At 33.6% G+C, this 14,335-nt stretch overlaps 1 long non-coding RNA gene across 2 annotated transcripts; it reads left to right on the top strand.

The window, feature by feature from the left end:
- Nucleotides 1-10,684: 10,684 nt before the first annotated feature.
- Nucleotides 10,685-12,854, top strand: LOC108988244. 2 transcript variants are annotated; one of them, XR_001995643.2, is made up of 2 exons: nucleotides 10,685-12,166; nucleotides 12,244-12,854. It is a non-coding gene; the product is annotated as an uncharacterized LOC108988244 (long non-coding RNA). The 2 variants fall into 2 exon arrangements; XR_001995642.2 differs by having other exon boundaries at nucleotides 10,686-12,112.
- Nucleotides 12,855-14,335: the final 1,481 nt, after the last annotated feature.

The following is a 14,335-nucleotide window of genomic DNA, read 5'->3' as shown; positions in this document are numbered from 1 at the left end:
GATATGAATGTGTTCAGCACGTGGTTTGATATGATATGGGTATGAAAACCTTTGGCATACTTATCTGTTTTGATTCTGATTCTGAATATGGTTCCGATATGATGATATTGGTTCACGTGATATGGTTGGTACCAATTTGATATGATATGATATGAGTGCACCCACTTTGGAAACAAAGTGGTATTTTATGTGTTCTTTCCTGTGTGCACACTCGGGGCTCCGAGATTGAAAAATGAAAAGTTTCACAATATGATACTGTCTGGTTTGGCCACCGGGGATAGCACAACCTTATCACGAGAATTAAACATGGTATATATATGACACAATATGATACGATATGATACTATAAGATGATGATGTTCAGGTCTGTTATGGCAAAGCATTTTTGAATATGCAAATGGTCTTTGAATATGAAAAGTGTCTTTATATATGAACAATTGGTTTTTGAGTATGAAAAGATTGAAAAGTCGCTCCCATTTTCTGAAAACACATTTTTGAGATCTGCATATAAAAATAAAATATTTTGTTTCTGCATACTAAACTTTCTGAAAAGGCTCATATTTACATACTAGTATATATTCTCTGCTTACTGAGTTGTGGATAACTCACCTCATATCTTCATTATTTTTCAAATGGCGTTGATAACCCAGCTGGGAGTCAGGAATAGAAATTGGAGCTTGACTAGATATGGATAGAAGATCAAGCACCTAAAGGTATCATTGTTAGTAGAAGGATTTAACTCGAGTATTTGAAGTACTTTATGTTGGTTAGACCTATTGAGACTTCAAGATGTATCGTTTTATTTCGTTGAGATTATTGGGAGATTGTGGACCCCCTTTTTGGTTTATGTTATTTTGTAATGATGACTTATGGAGTTTGTAATATAGTTATTTGGAAAATATGATATTGTATACTATTTATGAAGTCTTTGGAGTTTTTAGATGCTCGGGGAGACAGGTTTGTAAGTGACAGGTTGTAATTCTCCGACCCTTCAAGGTACGGGGTGTTACATTCTGAGTTGGATTAATGCAACTCTAACTGAGAGTGTTCTTTCTACTGTTTTTTGTCTCAACACCTTATGCCAAGTATGGCTTTCCTTGGCATCTCGATTTGCCTCTCACTCAAGGTCTCAAGTTACTCATCTAAAGAGGCAACTTCAAACACTAAAATAGGACTCAAAGTCCTACACTCAATATCTTTAATCAACTTGCAGTAGTTGGCAAGCCTATGGATGATGAAGATCTTATTTTCTTCATCATCAAGCTTACATCCATCCTATACTCCTTTTGTTACTTCCTTTACTTTTGCCACTCGTCCCAGTCCAATGACCTTTGATGATTTTCAAGCAAAATTACAACTATGAAATTCTAGCTACTTGAATCTCAGCAAAAAGCTATTCATCCTGAAATTGGTACTTTTGCTCTCTTTAGCAACAAAGACAACAAGAACTTCAATAATCAAAAGTTCAGACAAAATACCTTCTCCAAAACTTTCACTCATAAGAATCCAAATCAACAGCCTTCAAAAAACACCCATAGTCAAGCTCCTATAGTCAAATATGGATCCATCTTTCAAAACAATAATCGTACACCTTGTCAAATATGTTGCAAAACTAACCATCAAGCGCTTGATTGTTTTCACATGATGGATTACTCTTTTCAAAGGCATCATCCTCCTCACCAACTAGCTGCTATGGTTGCTCAAACTAATGCTCAAATTGAGAAAACTGACTATTGGTTTGCATATAGTGGAGCAAACCAGCATATCACTGCCTCAATTGAATATCTAACCCTACAGCATCCATTTCAAGGCAATGACTCTGTAGCTGTAGGCAATGGCTTTAATCTTAACATTGCAAACACTGGATCAACTACCTTTCAACCCAATGGTTCATCTTTTCACTTGCAAAACATATTACACTGTCCAAAAGCCTCTGCAAATCTTATTTCAATTCAAAAATTCTGCACTGATAATTCTTGCTATTTTTTACTCACCTCTGATAATTTTTTTTGTTAAGGACATCACCACAAGGAAGATACTACTGCAAGGAAGGAGTGAGAATGAACTTTAACCAATTCAACTAGGAAGAATCTCCAAAAATAAGACTAGTCAAGTCATTGGTCTACTTGGCATCAAGACATCCAACTCAGTTTGGCATCTTAGATTAGACCACCCTCATCTTTCTAAGTACTGCAATATTTTAATCTTCCAGTTACATATTCTATTAATAAAATTCATTTTTGCTTTTCATGTCAACTTGCAAAACACAAACAATTACCATTTCATAACTCCATTCGACAAAGCAATGCTCCCCTTCATTTAATACATTCTGATGTGTGGACATCTCCCATTCCATCACATAGTGGTTGTAAGTATTATGTCATCTTAGTATATGACTATTCTCGGTTCACATGGTTTTTTCCAATCAAGCAAAAGTCTTATGTCTATACATGCTTTGTCAAATTCAAGTGTCTAGTAGAAAATATGTTATCCTCTAAGATCAAAGTCTTACGAACAAATTAGGGGGGGGGGGGGGGGGAATACATTTCTAATCAGTTTAAGTCATTCCTTGAAAATCATGTGATTCTACATAGACTTTCTTGCCCACATACTACCCAAGAAATGGGGTGGCTGAGTGCAATCATAGACATATTGTGGAAACAGGTTTAGCTCTCTTAGCTCTATTCATAAGCCTCACACAACGCTCTTTTTGTTATTTTTTTAAATTTTTTCTCTTACCAAATATGTGGTATATGGATGATGAGTAGAAGAATTCAACTCTTTTAAGAATAATAAAACCAAAAACAATTAAAACTAATTAAAAAATAAAAAATAAAAGAAAATGTGGTATGTAGTATGTGGGGCTTATGAATAGCAAAGCTCTAAATTAAATTATTAAATTTTAGACAGACGATAAAACAATCAAATTAGTAATGACACTCTTTTATATATGAGTTGTGAGATCAGCTTTATCTTTGATAATCAACTTTACACAAACATTAATCTTATGTTTTCCGTTTTAGTCTTGACATAAACAACTCGTGATCAATTTATGAGGAAAAAAAAAAGACAGAGAGCAAATTGCATCCAAACTTTGAGATAAATATAACTTGTTACCATAATTATACTCATGCTTCACCCTACGACCAAATTACACAAAGATTGGTAACTTTGCCCTTACACAAGTTATCGCCTACCATCCTCATTCCTTCTATGCGTCATTATTGTTGACTTCATGGCGTTTATTAACGTTACCTAGGCTTTTATCTCGAAAACTTATTTGTACAAAGTTATTTTACAATTTTAATATAAAATGTTGTTTTTTATTGTAAATTAAATAATTGTTTATTTTTATTTGAGAAATAATATATGCAATCATGAAAAATGCTACACACTATACCATCATCCCACTATATAAAATGTGACATATTTATCGCCATTAGATGATCCTTTATTGGATGATTCTTTATCATCCAATGATGATAAATGTGTCATATCTTACATAGTATGATGAATGTGAGAGGGTAGTCTAGTGTATAGCATTACTCTTGCCATCATAGAGTCACTAAGCAAAATTTTGATTTTGGGACGCTTGTTTTTAGACGAAATAAAGATCGTCCCAAAAAATGAGTTTTAGGGACAAAATTCAAATTCCCCCCTAAAAACCAATAGAAGTTGCCCACCGTTTGAACACTCCAGGTTTGTTTAAATGAGATATGTAAGGACAGGAAATTTCTTCCCAAATAAAATTTTTATTCGAACGTTGACTAAACCATCCGATCATAAATGAAATAAACTTTCGAATCGATATTGTTCGAACAATTTATTTAATTGTTTGAACTCCAAGGAGTTAGTTTGAACATGGATAGTTATCATTCAATTAGTATTAAGATATGTTCGAACGCACAAATATAGTGAGTGCAGATATCTCCGCACATGTGGCAAAATTGATTCATGTAATGTGTACGAAGATCTGAAGTGCGCAATCTCTTCACGAATAGCAGTGTGTGATGCCTCTCGTGTAGATGTCTCACTCGATATGCCATGATCTCTCAGGTGTGCATCACCCTGAGTCTCAACTGACTCTGTAGTGGGAGCACGACAACGAAATCTTGAGTGTCATGTGCTGTGTGACAAGGTTGATGAGTTTATCAATCCAATTGGCTTCCGAACATGCATAGTAAAATCTTGTAGGACCCCGACCACTAACAGTAATCATGTGATCAGGACCCTAAATGGAAATATATATGCCTTAACGTAGTAAGCCTCTGATCGAATCCTAGCAAAAATATAACTTACTAGGTCAATAGGCACATCAAAAGCGACGCGTATCATAAACCATATCCGATCCATACCAACATCAGTCTTGCGCAACTGAGGATCAATGTTGTTGACAACGATTATGTTCATAATCTTGAAGAAACCTGATAAATCGACCTATTTGATGCTCTTGGTCCCATCATAGTAAGTAGCATCTGAACCCACAACTGACTGCCGAACCTCATGATCAGCGAGACCATCGAGTCCATCTACATCAATACCCTCGTCCTCAGCCTTCTCCCCATCACCCGCAATTGTAGACTCCCTGGGCACCATGTTCGGATATGCAGTGGGTAGTTGAGGGATACCAATAAGATCGACAACTACGTCCACTAAAAATTTAACTGATGTGCCCCAAACCAAGATCGTGTATGCCTCATGATCTCGGCTAGCACCACCAAGCTGTTGATAAAACTCAAGTAAGATGTCGATGTAGACAATGATGTCCCTTCCTTCGTCCTTCTAGTCAATGATTGGTGTCCAACAACCCTCGAAGAAGAGAACTGCCAAGGAACGACCCTCCTAGAGAAGATCCTAAAAGTCTAAGATCTTCTCCTGACACTCCAGTAAAACAATCCTTTCTCGGACTTCTTCTCTAGAAGGTTACCCTGACCTGCCATATTTCATTCCCTTATAAGTCGTTATGAACCTAAAATGGTAAAAATAAAACTAAGAAGAGTGGTTATAAAAAAAATAATACATATTGCACGAAAATAATTATATCATGACAAAAACAATATGGAATGCACAATATTGCCATTATAATACAATTACAATATGTCTTGTGTATACACCTTTCGATCAAATCATAATAACATTCGATCGAATATTTTAATAATAACCTTACGTTCAAACCAACAACATATGCTCAAATGATTACAAAACTGTTTGAGGTGTCTAGTTTGTCATTCGAAAGCGTTCAAGTGGTTACTGGATCTAACTCAACAATTGATGAGTCAACTTAGTGCCCATTAAAACGAAAGTAATCGGTGGATTCCTTTGATTATTGCATAAATAACAACCAAACATGGCCAAGATGAGCATATAGGCATCCCGACCATGTTTTTTCCAGCCACCTATGGTGTCCCATTGGCCATGAATATATTAAAAATTTAATCCATTATTTCGTAGTTGTACATACACCAAACGATAATGAAATCATACTAAGCAACAAGAAGTAGCGTACCTTTGAACAGGAGTGGATGTTGGTGGTGGCGGTGACAATGACAGCGGCGTTGGGGCTATAGTGCTTATAAATGGCAAAGAGAATAATATTATGGTTCAAACGATGTGATATCCCCAACCCTAGTAGGGTGTTTTACGTGTAAATCCGTTCGAACAGTTTTTAAAAGACATTCGAATATAATTCCATGGGATTCATCCCATACAAATGCCTTGTATACATGTTCAAACTACATATATCATTCAAACACAAACACAATGTGTGGAAAAAAATAGTTCAAACGATAGAAATAGGTCGAACACTTTATTTCTATACACGTTTATCATTTGAACGATAACGCATTGTATTGAATAGACCCAAGTAGCTTTCGAACACTAAATTATGTATGATATTTTACAAACAAATATTAATACTATATATATTATATTATATAAATTATATAATATTAGTACTATATAATATAGTACTAATGTTATATATAGCTGGTATACTATTGTAGTCTATATATTATATAGAGTATATTATAGTCTATATAATATAGTACTATGTTATACTATAGTGTATATATATATATATACCATATAAATAATATAGTATTATATAAATAATATAGTATTATGTAGTATTCTATACATTATATAGAGTATACTATAGTATATATACTTACTTATATGTAGTTATTTATACTATAGTATGTGTGTATATATATACATACCATATACTATAGATAGTATATATGAACTTATGTTCTTTTGACTATGAGTTCATAGCATAAAGTCCTTCAAGATGTCAAAAGCCTTATAAAAAAACATTGTTTAGTAATGTTTAATTGATTTCTCAAATTATTTAATGTGTATGCAAAATATAGAATATGCAAATGATTTGTTCATGTATATATTTTTTCACTAATGATTTCGAACTAAATTATGGCATGTGAGAGTAGCGTAAAATTGTTGATGAGTTTAAGTGTAATACATTCTGCAAATATAAGACGAGATGTCATAAGTATTTCAATAAGTTCAAGAATAAGGACAAGGCACGCCAACATCCTTTTTAGGATGTTTGACCTTTTGATTTGGACAAATTTTGTGACATGTTTAATGATCCTACATATAAGGTAAATGACTTGTTTTATGTGTCATATTTTTTAATTTTCTCTTGCTAATATTTATAACTTCTATGCAGGAGCGAAATTCTAAAAAAAAAAAGAAAAGATCAAACTTAAAATTCATCATCATGCAGGCTCAAGATCATTCCATCACCTCTCTAAGAAATTGGTAATGCTATTTTATATAATGGATTGCTTAAGTTTGTCGTTTTTCATATTCTAATGACTTCATATAAATAAAATGTTTGTCATGTAGCAAGAGTTAGATACCAATTACGATCGAATAAAATTATATGCTACACTATGTGCTGATCGTAATGGAGAGTGGACTCATCCCGATGCCCGTAAAAATTATAGTATTATAATTATTATTTTAATTAAACTTTTTTGGGAAAGTAGATGTGTCGGACTGGAAGTGGAAGATCAAGTATCCGTTTGGGAAAAGCATCAACGTTGGGAAGATGCGCGGCACCAGTTGGACCATTGGATGTATCGAGTGGTCATTAATCAATAGCTAGTAGTGTAATGAATGAAGGCTCATGATTAAGCCAAGTGTCATAATCTAAAGCGTACGTTTTATTTGTTAGTAAGCCGTTTAGGCTACAGTGTCAGGTGTTTTCTTATTGGTTTATAGACCAGTGTTTTAAACTTCGTACTGTACCGGTCGATATGGCCGAAATTTTTCATTTCAGCCGTCTGGCCAGTACAGGTACTATATCTGTTCCGTACCGGCTAAAATACCGGCCGTACCGGCCATACCGGACTAAATTTCGGCCTGTGTTTTTTTTTTCATTTTTTCAAACTACAAACTTATTTTTGAATCCCTAATTCAGACTAGACTATTTATAATTTATATATATGTATTTATATATAATTTATTTATATATAGACTATTATTTTGAAAATATAATTTATATATAGATTTATATATATAATTTATTTATATATCGACTATCTCGAAATATTATCTCGAAATGCTATCCCGAAACGGTACCGGTATCGAAATATTTCGTTCCAGTGCCTTGCCGGTACGACGGCCGGTACGGTATTCAAAACATTGTTATAAACTGCATTCTGCGAGAGGGGTTGTTGTTTTTCTTTTCAAGATATATATGGGATTTACGAAGGATGTGAGATTTTTATCCATAAAAATAATACAAATTCATTCTTCTTCTTTTTTTTTCCTATTCTCGGAGGTCGTCTTACCATCAAAGTGGGATTGCATTGAGTAATTTGGACAAATTTATTATAAAAGAGTGTGCGACACTTACACAACTTATAACTATATTTAACATTATTCAAATAGCCCACACATGTTCGTATCATCAAAGGTGCCACACTTGGTCGACCTTGCATTGCTTGCATACAACCTCTCGGAGCAAACCACCCACTGCAGATCGTTTCCGTTGTTATCTCCCTTATTAATGTGGAAGCAGATGACTCTCAACAAGATTTCAGATCTAGTCAACGTGACTTAGCCCGTGAAAATGGCAATTGTAATATTATTATCGTTAACTTATTTAAATTTTGTTTGATTAATTTGATGCGTTTAAGGGCAGGTTTGGTAATAAAAATAAAATACAAAATTCTCATCTTATCTCATCTCATCATTACACATTTTTCAAATCTCCATACAAAATATAATAAACAATTCAGCTTTTTCAAATCTCAATACATATTTTTCAAATCCTAAAATAATAATAATATTAAAACATAATATTTTAAACTTCAAAACAAAACACAAAATTCTCATCTCACCCTCCAAACATGTCCTAAGTTTTTTAAACAAATTATATCACGGTTGTGTCCCTATAGTACTACTTTACCTAACTTCAATTCAAACCGATAACAGTAGTACTACTAGTATAATTTTTTTTTGGAAAAGAAATAACAAAGATTTGAGCATGTCGTCGGGTTTTTTCTCTAAGCAACTTGCACTTTGTCTACACGCATCAATATTTGTTTGTATGTTTGTAGTATTTTTCTTCCGGGAAATACACGCATCAATAAGAGCTATACTTTTCTTCCAGTCCGACAAAGAAAAAGAAAAGACTTGTCGTGGATGCAAAATTGACGGACAGAATAGGACACTTGAGATCAAAATTAAAAGGAAAAGATTCGCTGATGATCATGAAATGTCAGTCGTGACTCATGACCCACATACAAACGCGTGAATAGATCAACATTCTCTGAGTTTGTGTGGATGGTAAAAACAAGGAATAATATTTATAATCGCGAGTATATAAATGTAGCGTAACCATTTTAAAAATAATGAATATATATAAGATTTATATGAAAAAAATAATAATTTTTTAATAATAAATTCTACTCTTTTTTAAAAAAATTGCATAGTATTTATGTACTCTACGATTACATATAGTATTGCTCTAAAAATACTCACCATTGAGTCTGATAGATATAATGCATAACTCTCATGATTACATCAAATAATTAAGTCCAATTCACTTCAAATATATATCACTCCTAAGGTAAATGTTTAGATCCAAAAAAGAAAAAAAAAATTGTTAGGTGACATTTAAAATCTGAGGTTAACGTATTAAAGACGTACATTTTTATTATTTTTAGGACATTATATTCCGTGGTGATTATATATATGACAACTTCTCACTCTCTGTGAGGATTATAACTTGAGGCCTCGATCACTTTTTGCTAATTTATAGTAGTAGAAAAGAACATACAAGTTGAATTATAAGTTAACTGATAGACTTGAGGTCCCCAATTTAATTCATACGAGCTTGGGATTTATATGCCTTTTGTGAACCAAATTTTTCTTCTAAAAAATGTCATTTTCATCTCAAAAAACTATAGATCGAGTACTCTTCAATTTGGTTTTTCCCCCTTTCACATCACTAGGCTTGCGCGTATTTCAAAGTAGATGAAGCTTATTTTTGCTTCATTTATATGCTCTATCAAACATGCCAATTAACGAAGTTTCGTGGAAAATTCATATTCGAAAATGCCAAAGACTCTCCAGTTCATTGCCAGGTCTTCCAAGAAAAGGATTATTCCGTTTCATTTTCAGTAGCGATGCTCAGTACGCTACCCTTTTTCTGAAAATAATTTTAGAGGCCATTGTTCAATGGAAAATACATTAGCCATAAAGTGAATATATAAAAATAAATTTACAAACTGATATGACTTAATGCGATACGTCAGATCGTGAGGTTACTTTTATTAAAAAGTAGATCTAACGGATTTCATGAAATTATATTAGTTTATCATGTATTTATTTTGTGTAATTTATTTGTGTCTATGTAATACCCCATGTGATATGGATAAAGATAAGTAGTGTATGAAATTCCACATTGCTTAAGAATGATAAGTTATTGCTCTTTATAAGGTTCCAATAAGGCTTCAATTGTATCATTGACTAGTCCTTTTAGAATATAGGCCATGTGGTTTGGGCCTTCCATTGAGGTGTTATAAATGGTATCAGAGTCTATCTCAACCAGAAATCTGGGACTTGAGCCATGTCATCTATAATGAACAGACACGACAAGGATGTCGGATTTGTAAAGCCTCAATGGAAGGTCCAAACCACATGGTCTATATTCTAAAAAGACTAATCAATGATACAATTGGAGCCCTATTGGAACCTTATAAAAAGCATGCAAGAACTTTTTATTTCTAAGCAATGTGAGATCTCATATACCACCTATCTTTATCCATATCACATGGGGCATCACAGTCTATAGCAGTTCTCCTTTTCAAATGACAACAATGATTAAAATGATAATTCTTTTTATTTTCATATATAATTCCAAGAAGAATCTTAATTTTTTCCGGTACTTTGAAATGATTAACTTTTCCATTAATTTAGATAAGTTCAACCTAGCTAGTTCACTTACTAGAATACATAACGCGTGTTCCTCAATGTTTACCAGACGAATAAAAGGTCATCGACAAAAGGTTAAACTACCAAGACTTTAGCTTTATTTTTGTTGGCCTACCAGAAGGTTTTCCATATGAATTTAAATCAAAAAACAAAAATCCTTGCAGCTAGCTTTTCCTTTTGCTTCAATAAAGTAGATCAGTCTCGAGCAAGATTTAGTTAGTGGGAATAAAGTACAGTGCACAAACATGAAATAAAGGTCTTTAATAATGCGTGGGATTCTTTAATTAAGACAGCCAATTTCCTTTCAAACAAGTGGAGAACTTAATATGAGCATACTGATCCTGTAAAGAGAAATGATGGGGTGCCTATTAAATGGAGTAGGCCTTTGCTTGATGATTATAGTTATGTCGATTATTATCTCCAGATCAACAACGTCGAGTATGTCAATTTCAGGGCATCCAAGCGTTTCTGCCGAGAACAACACGAACCAGCGGCTATATAATAATGGGACCAACAGTGTAGGAGAAGAAGAAGAAGATCATGAGTACTTGAATGCAGATCATCGTGAAAAGGGTAAACATGTTGTTCGAGGGTTCATGGATCAACGAGTCATATCGCATGGAGCTCTTCAGGGAGTGATTTAATTATTAGCCGGGTGGCCTTTCGTGATAACTCCTCTAAGTATTATATCAATGACCGTCAAAGTAATTTTACTGAAGTTACCAAGAAGCTGAAAGTGAAAGGAGTTAACCTTGACAACAACCATTTTTGATTCTCCAGATTTGGTAGTTCTTATGCAGTGTTTTTAGTTTGAATAAGAAGCTCGTTTCTATGTGCTCTGGACTTTTCTTGTTGAGTATTGCCAGGGTGAAGTCGAGCAGATTTCACTTATGAAGCCAAAATCTCAAGGACCTCATGATGAAGGTTTTCTTGAATATCTTGAGGACATAATTGGGACTAACAAGTATGTTGAAAAAAATTGACGAATCATACAAGCAGCGAGTACATTGTCTACTTCTCAACTCAGTTGAACGTTTGCTTTCTTATTCCTGCTCTATACATTGGCTTCCTATTTTCCTAAATGTAATAACAGATTACCTGTATTAGTGCTAACTACAAGTACAAACTCTTGTTATTTATTTAAAATTTGTAAGTTACTTGAAAATTGAAAGCCAGTAACGGAAGTACCATTTGCAACTGTATGGCTTATAGGGTACCCTTTCTGTGGTATCTAAAACATATTAATTCAAAGAGCCAACTCTGTGATCTCCCCATACCCAGTGTTCTTCATGAGTTTGAGGTGTATCCTCTGATCTGATGGTGCTGTACTGCTGTCCTTATCAAACTGGATTTATTGGTTTTTCTTATTTATTTAGTATGTTAAGATAAATTTTCCTTTCCCATCACTTACCAAATATTTCCTATCCTATACAGATTTTATACATTCTGTGCAGCTTCAAATATGTCTCACCTTTTCTGCTCCATTTTGGTTCAAGTGAGTTTAACATTCCTGGTTGCACTTTGTATGTTTCTGATACTTGTTAATAATCCATTGGTCTCATAGGCTAGAATCGCTAGATGAGAGCAGGTCTGGGGTGGTGCAAATGGTTAAGTTGGCAGAGAAAGAAAGAGGTCTGGCTTAGAGGTAAGTAGACAGTATTGAACATCAACCATCTTATGTTTGACTCATCAATTAGAGGTAAGTAGACAGTTTGATAAATCTGAGCATTTAATGTTGATAAATTTTTTTGAATCTGACATGCCTTTACTTACCAGGTTTAAGCATATTCTTCAACCTATAGCTGATGTTTGCATTACAAAGGAACAACAAGGACTTGTAGATTTTGAATCCTTCTTCAGTGACACAATTTGCCATGAGTGTTGCCATGGGATTGGGCCACATACCATACCATGCAACTTGAAATGGGTTTGTGTACTTGTTGGGCCTCTTGACGTACTAGCTTCAGCTTTTAGGTTGGATGCTCTTAACTTTATATCAGTGTTTGGTTTGTTTGTTCTTGAACTCCAGGTGTTGCCTTTATTTTGGATTTTGTTGGTTATTGGGCCTGTTTGCCTTAATTTTGGTGTTGTTTGGGCATAGATAGATGTGAGAGGATGCGTTAAGTAACTCATATTAGTTGTGTTTAGGACTTGGGATCTGTTTATGTACTTGTTGGGCCAATTCACCTATTATGAGTTTTTAAAAGCTTACAAAAGTTTGAATTTGTGAGTTCGGTTGTAATGTCATTTCCAAAGCTCTATTTTGATGGTGGAAGCTTAAGATTGATGTTCTTACCTATATCTCTGTGGTGAGACTAGGATTGGCTTCCCAAGAGTTTGTTAAAGTCCATGTACGTTTGCTGGATAGTATATATAGCTATTTTTTTTTTTTTTGTGTTTTATCAAAGACTATTTCCGGCGACTTATTGTTGCAGGAAATAGCTTTTCCTTTTTCAAAGACCATTTCCCTCGAAAAGTCTCTCCCAAGTAGTTGCTAATTCTTTTTGGCAGCAAATTAAATTTCGTTGCAAACACTATTAGCGGCGATTTAATGTGTATCTGCGACAATGTTGTGACGATGCGGATACCTTTTCGCAACGATTTCTATAGAAATTGTAATGAGCAATTGCGGCACTTTTTTGGACTATTTACGGAAAAAAAAAAAAAGGCTAAAAATATGAACTTTGACGATTTTTTGCTTTCATTGGTTCAACTTAAAAGTGAATAAACACTAGCAACCAACGTGTAACGAATTTAAAATTGACAAAAAAGACCAAATGCGACTATTTCAACCACTTTTTGCGACGAAAAGCGGGGTTGTAAAATGTCATTTTTCTTGTAATGAATTTGAGTAATTTGATGTGTTTAAATTTTTTAAACAAATTATATCACGGTTGTATCCCTATAGTACTTTACCTTACTTCAATTCAAATCGATAGCAGTAGTACTATTAGTATAATTTTTTTTTTTTTTCCCGAAAAGAAATACCAAAGATTTGAGCGTGTCGTCGGGTTTTTGTCTCTAAGCAACAGCTTGCACTTTGTCTATACGCATCAATATTTGTTTGTTTGTTTGTTTGAATTTTTTCTTCCGGGTAATACGTAGACGCATAATTTTTGTTCACTTGTAAGAGAGCTATACTTTTCTTCCAGTCCGACAAAGAAAAAGAAAAGACTTATCGTGGATGCAAAATTGACTGCCAGATTAGGCACTTGAGATCAAAAATAAAAGGAAAAGATTCGCTGATCATGATCATGACAAGTCAGTCGTGACTCATCATGACCCACCTACAAACGCGTGAATAGATCAAGATTCTGAGTTTGTGGACGATAAAAGTACTCACCATTGAGTCCAAAAGATATAATGCATCTCTCATGAGTACATCAGATAATCAAGTCCTGTTGATCACTTCAAATATCACTTCTAAGGTATAATGTTTAGATCATCCAAAAAAGAAAAAAAAAAAACTTTATTATATAACTCGATGTAGTACTTTATATTGTAAAACATTTTTTTAAATATTCAATACTACTTTAATTATCTTCTAAATTATAGGCTTGCTTAGTTAATCTCATAAATATGGACAGTTCTATCTATATAGAATTTAGTTCACAGTACTCCTTCGTATAGACAAGGATAAAGTCTCCATTTTAAAAAATTAAATTAAATTAAATTGTTAGGTGACATTTAAAATCTGAGGTTAATATATTAAAGACGTAAATTTTTATTATTGTTAGCACATAATTATATTCCGTGGTGATTAATTATATATATGACAACTTCTGATCACTCTGGATTATAACTTTGGGCCTCGATCACTTTTTGCTAATTATAAGTTAACTGACAGATTTCAGGTCCCCAATTTAAT

The sequence above is a fragment of the Juglans regia genome, chromosome 1 (genome assembly GCF_001411555.2).
Source record: "Juglans regia cultivar Chandler chromosome 1, Walnut 2.0, whole genome shotgun sequence".
In the NCBI taxonomy this organism is placed as follows: Eukaryota; Viridiplantae; Streptophyta; class Magnoliopsida; order Fagales; family Juglandaceae; genus Juglans; species Juglans regia.
This window is presented reverse-complemented; position numbering and strand designations above follow the sequence as displayed.